This window comes from Myotis davidii, unplaced genomic scaffold, assembly GCF_000327345.1.
Source record: "Myotis davidii unplaced genomic scaffold, ASM32734v1 scaffold704, whole genome shotgun sequence".
Classification (NCBI taxonomy): Eukaryota; Metazoa; Chordata; class Mammalia; order Chiroptera; family Vespertilionidae; genus Myotis; species Myotis davidii.
In genome coordinates, this window is record NW_006296284.1 from 361,015 (window position 1) to 375,018 (window position 14,004).

General features: G+C 33.8%; 1 protein-coding gene across 1 annotated transcript in view; it reads left to right on the forward strand.

The window, feature by feature from the left end:
- LOC102757166 (adhesion G protein-coupled receptor L3-like) overlaps nt 1-14,004 on the forward strand; it is a 361,454-nt gene that overhangs the window by 139,945 nt on the left and 207,505 nt on the right. The gene's annotated exons all lie outside the window — the stretch shown is intronic.

Here is a 14,004-nt window from a genome sequence, read left to right on the forward strand (position 1 = left end):
TTTCCTGTCGTACATTTAAGTCCTTTATCCATTTTGAGTTTATTTTTGTATGTGGTGTAAGTTGGTGGTCTAGTTTCATTTTCTTTGCGTGTATCTGTCCAATTTTCCCAACACCATTTATTGAAGGGACTGTCTTGACTCCATTGTATGTTCTTGTCTCCTTTGTCAAATATTAATTGAGCGTATTGGTTCGGGTCGACAGGCTGTTTTTATAGGAACAAAATTATTCACTTTATCCATGGGCATCAGTTTGGAAGTTTGAGGTTTCATTTACCTTCCCACAATTTGACACTGTGGTGTTGTCATTAATGACATCAATGCTATCCAGAATCAGGCAGTTATATTAATATCAAACCGAAAGAAACAAAAATTATGAAAAACTATAATAGTGAAGAAGTTCTAGACCTGATTATATAAAGAAATATTGAAAGAATGTTTAACCTAAGGAAGGGAATACTTGGGGGTATGACAGCTCTGGATAGATGTCTACAGATGCCTTAAACACCCGCTCTTACTATTCTTTGCTCGCCTATAAATTTCTCGAGGGTGGGAGTCAGTGCGATTTTTAGAACATCCTATGTTACATGAAGTGAGTACCTTAGGAACCTTAAGCCTCTCCATTGGTATGTAAAACTCTTTTAGATTGGTAGAGAATTGTTTTAAACCCTCTGTGTACTTTTCATTGCACCAAATGAAAATTTCCAGCTTCAGAAAGGGGAGAGGGGAGGAGATAGTGTTTTTATTTATTTTATTTATTTTTTTGCTACAAGTAGGAAGTATGTTAAATGTGATTCTTTCTGGTGACCAAGTCACTTTCTACAGCTATAGGAAGGTTCATAAGCCCTTTAAGGCTTTGTTCAAATAATAGAGCTCACTGTGTTATTAGCATACCATTCTGGTTTTCAGTATACAACTCACAGTTACTTAAAATGTTGTTGTGAACTACAGTATAATGTGTAAATTCAACGAAGTGAAGAAAGCCGATACAGTGCCTATGTTAAACCCCCGATTCACAATTTAAAGCCCCAAGGGAAAGTAATAACTTGATTCAAATGAAAAGACTTACATGTCCATTTGCTTTTTGTTAAGTTAGGTGTTAGAAAATCTTGCATATTCTGTGATGAGAAATGTTGAAGTTTTGTTCTATGTCCAAAAACAGAATCAAAAGAGAAGGATTCACCAGTATGATCCATTGTATCTTTTTCATTAATCTATATTTTGTACATCTTATACATGGAGAATTTGCATTTATTTTATTGAAAACATAAGCTCCATACACTCATTAAAATGTTACTAAATTTTTATATCTCTATTCTTTTTGTATCTTTCTAACAGGCTATATTAGGATCTTTTTTCTCATTTCTTAAAACAGACTCTGTTAGTGAATTATTTTACCCCTAATGAATAATTTCGTGTCTGTCATTCATTAAAAACAGACAAGTTGATTGGTTAATGTTTCCTTATTATCTAAAACTGCATGAGAGCACTCTTAGATGATTTTATTACTTTTTATAAACTTGTAATAAAAGCAAATATTATTGAAAATATAGAAAACATGGATTACCAACAAGAAGAAACTAAATCAAAGGAAACCCTCAAACTCAGAGACCCTTTTTATTCCCATATGCACAAATGAATGTTTTTAATCAAAATGATCATATTATGAATATTCTCCTTGTAAGTGATTCTTTATTTTAAATATATTTAAATCATAATTTGAAATTGCTGGGTGGGTAATTTTAAAATGTGTATTGAGACATTTGTTAATCTTTTTCTTTTTTGTTTAAAATTGTCACAGCTTGCTTTTTTAACATTCTGGAATTATTCTTCCCTGGGTACTTCAATGAGATCATGTAATACATAAATCATCTTTATTATTACAGAGCAGAGTTTTGAGGAAAGAACCATGGCATGTTCAAATGATATCCTAGTAGTATTGCCAGAATAAATGTATGTTCTTAAAATACATTAACAAAACTTATATTCGTTGGAATATGGAAGCGTAATTTTCAAATTAAGCTTTTACAATTCAGAGTTAAGGTTATTTAATAGGCGAAAATAAATTTCAACAATACAGAAAGCTTAAATGTGAGAAGAGGACTCGTCAATGATGTAAAATATGTTAGATGTAAAAATGAATTTAAAAACCTTAGTAAATCATGGCTGTGTCATTTTTACTAGACATTGTTTCATAAACTCGAAGATCTGGCAAACTGATAAATCTGCCTTTAAATATTCAGTGTTTAATTTTTAAAATAAATTATCCCTTTGACTTCTACTGCAGTAGTTAGCTAAATCTGTCTTAAGAAATGTGGAAATCTTCAGTCTTGGCAAATTAATAATTCAAATGTAAGTAAAAAATTCTGGACTTAAAAAGGCAAACCTGTTATTTTAGCCAAATTTTTGTTGTAATTTGAGAAGAAATAATTGCAATGAAGGTGAAGGCAATGAGGGGTAGTTATTTAAGATATATACATTTAAGTTAACTGCCTTAATATAATTATTTTATTTCCATAAGAACTGATCATAGTTGAATGAGAATTGAAGTTTTTATGCTGTTACTAGTTGCCATCTATAAAATGGCAGCACCATTTAAAAAAATTAAAAAGCATTTATATCTTACGAAATGGTGAAACTTGATAATAAACAGGCTTTTATTTTGATGCTTAGAGATGTGTTCCATCAATGTGTGGATTTCTTTCCTCCACAGTTTTTAACATTTGAAAAGTATTCTTTGAACAGCAGACCATAATAGCAATTTAAAAAAAAATTTCATTCCACTGAGAACCATTTACATGCTTTCATTTTAAAAGTAATTAACTATTTGGTTATTGTTTCTCTGTGAGTGGTTATCAAAAATGTAACAGCAATAATAACCCATGGTTATTTTCACCATAAATTTTTGCTTCTTCAATGTTGTGCCATATATGACTCTCCATACTATTTAACACAGTGTCCCTTTATAAACTTTGATCAATTCCAAACTCCTAACTGCATCATATACAAGGCGATAACTGCTAACCCATTTTATTTAATCCTCACTACAACATATATGTTGAAATGAAATAGAAATTAACAAATACCATTATCTTTATAAAGAAATCACTGGAAAAAATGTTAGTCATTATTTTTCATTAGACTGTGGGCTTAACAGGGCTTTGTTCTCAGTGATGTTTATCCAAGGCTCTTAAAAATGTGCCTTGCCCATAGTTAATATTTGTTAAATGAATCAGTAAATGAATGAATGAATGTAACATCATGGGTGGCATTTTCACACTAAACCTTGCTCCTATTCATTTTTGAATTTGACATTGAAAACATAGACATGCATTACTTCTTATATTTATTCTACAAATATTTATTTGAGTAATCACTTAGAACCAAGACATCCTTTGATGTCATCAGTAGGTTAGAATATTTTTAGTTACTTCTAAAGTTTATTAGTTTCAGAGATATGTATTGAATACTTAATATGTATGGGCCAGGTGTTATAGAAAATCTACATGTATAAAAGCCTAAGTGACCGTTCAGCCATTCGACTGTCCAACCGGTAGCTATGATGCACCCTGTCCACCCTGGGGCATATGCTGAACGCAGGACCTGCTGAGCTGTGGTGACTTAGCAGCTGAAGTTCTCAGGTGATGCAACCGGAAACAGAGAAGAGGGAGCCCGATTCCAGGGTGTGTCACCCTAGAGCAGGGGTGGGCAAACTTTTTGACTTGAGGGCCACAATGGGTTCTTAAACTGGACCGGAGGGCCGGAACAAAAGCATGGATGGAGAGTTTGTGTGAACTAATATAAATTCAAAGTAAACATCATTACATAAAAGGGTATGGTCTTTTTTTTTTAGTTTTATTCATTTCAAACAGGCCGGATCTGGCCCGCGGGCCATAGTTTGCCCATGGCTGCCCTAGAGCCACCCTCTTGCAATCTGGGACCCCTCGGGGAATATTAGAGAGCCAATTTTGGCCCAATCCCTACATGCTAGGCTAAGGGACCCCACCAGTGCACGATTCTGTGCACCAGGCCTCTAGTGTTATATAAGGGAATCAGATTGGAAGAAGGGGGAAAAAGTTCAAACATAATGCGATTATCAATTAGAGAAAATAATTGTTAGTTCTGACATCTGTGGAGCATGACCCAAATGTGTAATATTATCAGTTACATTAATACAGCCCCTCCTGGTCCTTTATGGATTTTTAATTTTGAAATGAAGAGTAAATATCAAGTAGAGAGTATCATTTTTATGAAAAAGTATGCCTCTTCTAAAATATTCTGATAGGGTATATTCATTTTGCTTAGGCAAATCCAGACCTTTGTCAGAAGTGTAAAATTAAGATCAGTGAAGCAGTACTCTTTCTGTTCTTCCTAATTACTACTTTAGAACTTTCAGGCACCTGATGATGTAAATAAGTTATGAATTAAAAACATTCAATGCCCATTAGTTCTCAGACCAGCACTTAATATTACTAGAAATAAACTGAGTCTGCCCCATCTATTTGACCCTGGTTCAACAATCCCATGCTTTGTATTTGTCTCTCTTTTTTGTTTTTTTCTTCAGAAACATGTAGGATATAAATAATAACTAAAATATCAAATTGTTATTGGCTGTTTACTATGAGGTATGTGTGGTCTAAGTGATGGACTTTTATTAACTCTTAATCTTCACAGCAACCCTATGATACAGGTAATGATACATTCTTTTTCACAGGGGAACAAACTGAGGTATAGACAATTAAGTGGCTTGTCTACATATGGGAGGGTCAGGAACAGGATGCCAGGCAGTGTAGCTTCCATTGCTTATGCTTTACCCACTAAACTGTGCTGCTTCTATAAAATGGTTTGTTCCTAATAGCTGGAAGTTCTCAGTAAACTCCATGACATATAAAACGGACTTTCAAAAACAAAATTGTTTGAGAAAACTTTATGTTAAGGGCAATACAAATAATTATAGGAATAAAGGAAGGGTTAACTTGAGAAGACATTTTTATATCATGTTGTTTATGTGGCAGATGAACATGCAGGCTTATATACTTCGTGTAAAGTCCTCTATTACCTGAGGATTTTTTTTTTTTTTTTTTTTGGTGCTCTAGTAACCTAAATAGAATACAGACTTTGAACTCGGACTCAATGAGATATTGTAAGATATATAAGATTTTTCAAAATTATCAATCGTGAATGGGAACGAGCTGACAATTACCTCTGGGTTCAGAGAGGCCAGGACAGTGGGTTCTGAAGAAATTAGCATGATTTATTAGTAGTTCCAAGTCCTATTCATTTCAATTTATCAGCACGACCTTGCTAAGACTCTTTAAAAAGCTGCTGGCATTCACCTTGAGTTTCTGTTCTGCCTTGGTTTGAACAGTGGTGTAGTTTTATGGCCTCTCTTCTCTTCTCAGCTTGTATTTGCTGGAGCGGGTCAGTCTCTGGTTTCAACTTTCGCTACAGTCACTGTCTGAATTGATCAGAATATTTAAGGTCAATGGGCCAGAATAACTTGTCCTTGGCCCGTTATTGAGGTCCTTAAAAGTCGAAATATAAAGACTAGATTCATTTTATGAAAATAGGAGTATAAAGACCTTTTTCTAATATCAATGCTTTAACTGAATGATGGGTAATGTTAAATGAGACAAAACTAAGGTTTATTGTTCTCATCTTAAAATTCGGTAAAATGAAACCTAATCTGTTTACTGTTCAGAACTGTAGTAAGCGTCAAGTAGGATAAAATAAATTCATCAGCTATAAATAGGTCCTGTGCCTATGTGCATTGTGTTATTATACTTTATTTTTGTTAATATTCTTGCGTTAACTTTCAGCCTCTTCTCAAAGGTTTCCTCTCAGAGAAATGTATTTTACTCTCAGAATAATCCATAACCCTCTTAATAATTTCTCAACCCTTAAATAATAATGTATTATTCACTCCACAAAAATTGAGTTGGCTTTTACTATGTGTAAGCACAGCTATTGAACTTGGTTTAGAAGCATTTTTTAATTTCTCAGGTGAAGGTGTATATATATATCAAAATATGAAACCTCCATTTAAGCTATCTTTCTACAATTGGCAATTTGAAAATTAAATTGGGTATTTTTAATCTGTGGAGGAAACGTTACTTTGTGTCCTTGTCTATTTAGACAAGTATGCCTTGGCAGTCATGGAGGATATTGATGTGCTCTCTCTTAAAATATGTATGCTTAAATGTAGTATTTAGTTGCTGACCATTTCTCCTCTCAGCACAGCCATGCCAGCATTCCTATGGGAGTTGACATGTACCTACCAGCAAAGAAAGAAATGGCAGATTCCATTAAATGTTGGTTGAATGAATGAAGACTATATTTCTGTCTCAAGAGTAGTGTTTTGGCTTCAGAGATAATGTGAATCATAATTGTCAAGTTTTGAAGTTTAATCCTTGAATATGTTAGTTAATGTAATATGAACCTGGTTCCTCTTGTTAAAATTTAGTAATAATGATAATTTAATAATTTATAATTTGACCCACACAAATATATATGTGGATGCTATTTCCATATGAAAACTTTGACATTAGATTCTTATATGTAGAATGTGATAGAGGGGATTATACAAATTTACCTACAATTTTGTTTTTAAAAAATCTGTGATGAAGTCCTTCCCCCACCTCAGAAAGAACATAAAAGGTTTTGGCACTGCTTACACAGATTGCTAACCTATAAGTATTCTCATTGGTGTCTAGGAAAGGTTATGATTTTTCTGCATTCCAAACAGTGTTTTTGAAAAGAATGCACTTAAGCTCCAAGGAAAAAAAATGAGTGAAATTCTGCAGAATGCTTAGGGCTGTATCAAATGCACTGTTTTTGGTGCTTCATTAGTGAAATGGAATATTGTTTCTCTTAATGCGGTAAAAATGGTTCCACATATTAAGACTAAGAATTCAATATTATTTTTTCTTAAAGAGAAAAAATTCCGTTATGTAACTAATGACCATATACAATAGCTTTTGTTCATTTCCATAATGCTAATCACAGTTTTTATTTCATTTTTATAAGCATTTGTAATACTCTAGTGAAGCAAACACAATTCATTCCATGGAATATTTGACAAGGCTGTTGCATTAAATAGCTTCTTCAGTTTTTGCTTAATTTTCTTTACTTGGTCTCATTTTAAATTAGAAACAAACATTAAAATTTTCCTTGCAGTTTCTTTTCATAAATCCATAGCTTACAAATACATTTTATCATTTATCAATAGGCAGAAAAAGATAAGTGTAAAAAAAATAACCAATTAAAATACCATTACTGCAAAGTCCTGCCTTGAATTGGTGGTATTTTCTGTTTGATACATCGGGCACTTTTCGTCATTGAACACTTTCAGGTTGTATTTCATCTTAAGCATTGGTATCTGGCCATTTGCTGATACAATTCACTTACAAAATATGGTACTCTGTGAGTGTGTCTTTTATTAAAATGTTGGTCAGATTATTTGTGCAAAGAGGATTGAATTAGTCAATTAAAGTGGCATTTATTTTATAGCCTGTTATTAGAAAGTCTGTTCTTTATCCATTGGAATTAGGATAGTTTAAAGTTTATTTTATTGTTTTGATTTGGGGAAAGTTATAACCCTACCCTTCTTTTATCAAATAGTTATATGTTCTGATTTTAAAATTTGAATGTACTAAATTAATTGCTTATTAAAGTTTATATATATTTTAGTTTGTGTGTGATGTTAATTAAAATAGTGTGGAATAAAAAAATTTGAAGAAACTGGATTTCAGTGTATATAATTAGAATTAAATAATACAGTAGAATTTTTTAGTTATATTGAATGATAATAGTAGAGCATGTTGATATTTTTTATTATAGTAATGCATCTCCATTAAGGAACAGATACAAACAAAAACACAAGAAATTAAAAACTTTTTACTTAAAAGTCACCAAATTTTAACAATAATTAATATATTTTTATTTTACTCTTTTTTGTTCTCTATCTCTCTCCCTTCCTCTCTGTAAAAAATCAATAAAATATATTTAAAAAAAAAAGTCACCAAATTTTAACAATAATTAATATATTTTTATTTTACTCTTTTTTGTAGTTATATTAAAAACAGTCATAACATTACGTGTATCTACCTTGATTTCCTGCCTTCTTTAGTTCACATTGTATTATAAGTATTTCTAAGACTGTTTATCATTTTTTACATGGGAGATGGTTTTATTTAGGCTTCAAAAGCTACATTTTTTGCAGCATTTGGCATTAATAACTGGAGAGCCTCTTGATTAAAATATGAAGATACGACAATTTTAAGACATACATGAAAGTTGTTTACTTAGCTTCTGTATTCTTATAGAGAATTATGTGTAGTTAGGTGGGTGGAAGGTACAGATATAATTTTTTTCTTTTTTTAAAATATATTTTATTGATTTTTTACAGAGAGGAAGGGAGAGAGATAGTCAGAAACATCGATGAGAGAGAAACATCGATCAGCCGCCTCCTGCACATCCCCCACTGGGGATGTGCCCACAATTTAGGTACATGCCCTTGACCGGAATCGAACCTGGGACCTTTCCGTCCGCAGGCCGACGCTCTATCGACTGAGCCAAACCGGTTTCGGCTAATTTTTCTTCTTTTATCCTCTTTTAAAACCATAATTATCAGGCTTAAATTTGACCATTCTACCTAAATTCTTCTTTTCAGTCATGTTATGAAATCGAGACGAATTCTCAGTTTTGTTAGCAAGCACACGGTAAAACATACTATATATTTTACATAGCATCTGTTACCTAAGTTCTTGAAGTTTAGGAATATTTTCTTCATTGCTTTATTTCCAATACCTAGAAAAAAAAGTCTTATTAGCATATAGGAGAAAATAAATTTGTTGAATTAATTAAGTATTTATCGAATGAATTTTAAATTATTTAGCACATACTCAGTTCATAATTTGTACTGTCATGCTACTGTTTTAACTAATATACATAGTTTCTATAAAGTACTGACTAGACTTTATCTGCAGTATGTTCTACATCTTGGTTGTATTTTAATGGAAGAAGTTATCTCCTAAATTCCCTCCCTGGCATTCTCCTGTCAGTGGAGAGAGGCATAGAAGTGAGGGTATTTTATTTTTAATTTCATTCAGCAAAATGTATCGGGTGTAGGGCCCCACAGAGATCCCTGAGAGGGTTGTCATAAGGAAATAGTCTAGCCCTAACCGGTTTGGCTCAGTGGATAGAGCGTCAGCCTGCGGACTGAAGGGTCCCAGGGTCTATTCTGGTCAAGGGCATGTACCTTGATTGTGGGCACATCCCCAGTGGGAGTGTGCAGGAGGCAGCTGATCGATGTTTCTCTCTCATTGATGTTTCTAACTCTCTCTCTCTCTCTCTCTTCCTCTCTGTAAAAAATCGATAAAATATATTTTAAAAAATAAGGAAATAGTCTAGGCTTCAGGTAGACTTGGGAGCTAGATGGTTCCATGTTGTGATTTTATAGATTATAACTATTTTTGAGATAACTAAATACATTTATAATAATCAATCCAATGTATAAGGAGCTATTTATTAGAGCTAGGCATCTAAAAGTAACCAAATATCATTAGAAAGTATGGTATATATGAAATTCCTAAAGAAATTGATATTATTCAGGCTGAATAAAAGAAGAAAAATGAGAAATTCAAGTGTATGTCAGAGGGCATTGATCAAATAATTTCGGTATTTACCAAACACAGAACAAAAGAAATTAAGAAATAGTCTTTGGTCCAAACTGTAAAAATTTCCTATTAAGTTAGAATTGTTAAATGTGAAATTATGTTGTTTAAAAATTATATTTGCATGGGAGTGTTTTTGTTTGTTTGTTTTTAAACCAAAAGTTCTTTCCTGGAATAAATCTATAAACTCAACTGTAAGAGGAATTTAGATTTTAAATGCATAAAAATGTCTACTAGACACCACATATTTCAATGGAACTTTTCTATTTTACAGTAACAAATAGCAAAGGCTAAAATTCTTCAGACATTAAATGTGCATTTTTTTTTGTTTCACAATAAATATTAGCGATACAACCTTTTTGAGTATATGATCACTTTCAAACAGCTCTCCTGCTAGAGGATGAAAATGTCCTATGGTAGTGCTAATAATAATAGTGGCTGAACCTTATTTATTATTTTTTGTTTGTTTTTGTGAGCATGTGCCTTTATTATCACATTTAGTTCTTCAAACAATACTCCAAGATAGACACTGTTTTTATTTTTGTACCAGAGGCCCGGTGCACGAATTTGTGCACCAGTTGGGGGGTCCTTCAGCCTGGCTTGTGGGATCAGGCCAAAACTGGCTCTCCAACATCCCCTGAGGGGTCCCAGATTGCAAGAGGTTGCAGGCCAGGGAGGGACATGGGAGCGGTTAGGGAGGGACGTGGGAGGTTGGCCAGCCGGGGAGGGACCATGGGAGGGCTCTAGAGGGTGTCTGGCCATTCTTGCTCAGTCCCGATCAGTTGGACCCCAGCAGCAAGCTAACCTACTGGTCAGAGTGCCTGTCCCCTGGTGGTCAGTGCACATCATAGCAACTGGTCAACCGGTTGACTGTCTGCCCCCTGTCGTCAGTTCATGTCATAATGAATGGTTGTACTGCCTTATCATATCATTAGCATATTACAGTTTGATGGCTGAACGGATGACTGAACGCCCGGACACTTAGCATATTAGTTTTTTATTACATAGGATTACCTGTGAGGAAACTGAGGCTAGGACAGTGATGGCGAACCTATGACACGCGTGTCAGAGGTGACACGCGGACTCATTTTATTGGCTGATTTTTCTTTGTTAAATGGCATTTAAATATATAAAATAAATATCAGAAATGTAAGTCTTTGTTTTACTATGGTTGCAAATATCAAAAAATACCTATATGTGACACGGCACCAGAGTTCAGTTAGGGTTTTTCAAAATGCTGACACGCCGAGCTCAAAAGGTTCGCCATCACTGGGCTGGGAGGTACTGCAACTCACCAAAGGCTGTGAATCTAATAAGTAGGAAACCCAGATACAAGCCTAGTGCTCCCAAACCCGTTCTGTACTTTCTGCTAGGGGGTAGAATGCTATGTGACAAGGATGATATGGGAGCACAGCTGCTGGTTAGATTTCCTTATCAGTCCCATGACTTCCTAAGACTTTAAAAATCTCTTTGGCCTTCATTTTGTATATTCATAAAGTGGGGTAATTACATTAGTTGTATCATTTGTGAGGTGATCACATATGGAAATAGTGGCTAGCATATAGGGAATATTCAGTAAGAATCAGAGAAGAATAGCTACATGTTACGAGAAGGGAGAGGAAAGCTTCGTTTTGACAGATTGCATGATTGTCAAAAGCTTTATTGAAATATCTGCCTTTGATTTTAGCTCTGAAGTACAAATATCATTAGAGCAGACTAGGAAAGTAGAGAGCAAAATGAAGTGGCTAAGAACATGGCTATGGGGTTAAGCGGGCTTGATTTCTTGTCTCGGCCCTGCCAATTACTAATACATTTCTAGGTCTCCATCTCTATGTCTTAATGTTGTAAAGAGTGGATGAGTCAATGTATGCAAAAGGGCTTAGGACAAGGCTTAGCACAGGGTAATGCTAGCTATTTTATCATGAATTTACCTGAATTTTAGGACAGATATTCTGGAAGCATATCTGTAAACCTTATGAATTGGCAGAAAGAGAATAGGTAATATACAAACATATGATAGACTTTTGTAAATTAAAATTAGCAAAAAAAAGATACAATGTTACTAAGAATACCAGAGAGTTCAGTGTTATTTTTAGAAATAAGTATACATTTTAAACGTATATATTCAATCATAATGAAATTGGAGAAAAAAATTCCAAAACAATGAGAGGAATTATGAGATTAACTGGGTGTAAACTGAAGTAGAGAGGGAGGATAGTTTCTTTTATGGTACAAGTGTATATTTGAAAATGCTATTTTTATTATAAATAGAAAATATATGGAAGAAAAAAGGATTACTTCCTGGACACTTTTGCTGTAATATATTCTGATATCTATTGTTAACATTTACTTTTCAAAGTTTTGCATAACCATTTGCCAATGAAAATCTCATCCTCCTGTATTTTAATTCTGAGCATAGCAATTGATATCATTGTCCCATGAGTAGCCCTGAACTGCTTTTGCCCTGAGTTTAAATTGTGCATTGTTGATACAACTGTCTAGCTTGGTGAATTGGAATTATCTCTTTTAGCACTATATTGAATTCCTGTGATACTAGAATGACAGCTTCTCTGTTTGCACAGTTTGTTGGTTTGAGCAGCATTTGTCCTAAATAACATTAGTTTTAAAGGAAATCCTATGATAATCATCATGTAAACCTAGTTGTGCTCTTAAAGAGGCCCTAGCTTCCTACTCCAAGGACAATTATCGTTTCATTTGTTGAAACAATTATTGTATTTCTGAAATTATTACATTGTATTGTTGAAAAATCTCGTAATTATTTTTTTTCTGAGGCTATAGAAGGCTATCAGCATAAAGCTAATAATGAACTATTGAAATTAATTAAATGATTAATATGAACTGGGTAAGAAACAAATCAAGTACATATTTCATCTAAGTGACCATGTTTTCTTCTAAATTTTATATGATTATAGTCTTATTCAAAAAGACGAAGTTGTAAATTTCAGTAAGTATTTTATCATGGGCATAATAAAAAATATCAGAAGTGATTATGCAATATTCTTTTTCATTTATTAATGAAGAATATACGATATCTATGCTTCATTTTGTTAGAAGTCCTGAGAGCAAGGTCCAAATTTAAAAAAATCAATTGTGTAAAGCTAGTTATATTGAGCTATTTAGGACTTTTTTTCACATTTGAAAAAATTATGCTCTTTGTTTACTCTGCCAGGTTTTTTTCTGGTAGGATACGTACTCCTTGAAATGACTGTAAGCCTATCGGTTAATAGCCTTTTATTTCTGTCATTTTTGAATATTGTAGATATATATATTGTCTTGTGACCCTGCCATTGAGTAACTCTTTCATGTTGAGAATGTTTTATGTTCTCTGTGCTGCAGAAACACCATCTTTTGAATGGTGATTATGTTATTGACTTTATTAGTTATTATTTCTAAAAACATGAATATAAAACACCAAGTGTAACATTTATAGCTTTATTTTATTATTATTATTTTTAATCCTCACCTGAGGATATTTTTTTTTCATTGATATTTTAGAGACACTGGAGGAATGGAGTATTTTTTAACTTTTAGGCTTGAAATTTTTCTATGTATTTTTTTAATCCTCACCCAAGGACATGTTTTTATTGTGCGTGTTTGCTTTTTTTCGAGAGAGAGAGAGAGGGAGAGAGAGAGAGAGAGAGACAGAGAGAGAGAGAGAGAGAGGCAGGCAGGCAGGCAGACATGGATGTGAGAGAAATACATCCATTGGTTGTGTCCCACACTCGCCCTGACTGAACCTGGGCATGGAGCCTTTGATCAAGGTGCCTTTAACTGGGAATAGAACCCTCAACCCAGCATCTGCAGGCTGATGTTCTAACCACTTAGCAAACCAGCCAGGGCCATTCATAGCTTTAATAGCTAAAAACAATTCTGTGTCTGTTATGGGCTACAGACAGTTCTAGGGCTTTCACTTGGACTATTTTTTTCTCCCCATTTTTTAAAAATTTCCAACTCTTTGTTTTATTTTTGTAGTCTTGAAGCGGCACAGAAAAAGTCAACAATCTTTTCTGTGAGACAACTCTTCACATAGTTCAGTGAATTACCTCCCCACAGCTGCTTCTAAGCTTGGTCTTTGTTTTTTCCAGCCCCCAAATTCTGATACATCTTCTCCCACAAAACAAGCTCTTTTGCCTTTCTGTGCTCTCACCAGAACATCGTCCATGTGTCACTTCTGGTTTTCAAATGTAGATCTAGCAGATCCCAGCTGAGCCCCGTTCATTTCCCCAGGATATTACATCTCTACCAGGGCTTCATTCATATCTAGATTAGAAATTCCAGTGATTAATTCCATCTAACAATGGGAAGGAGGGAA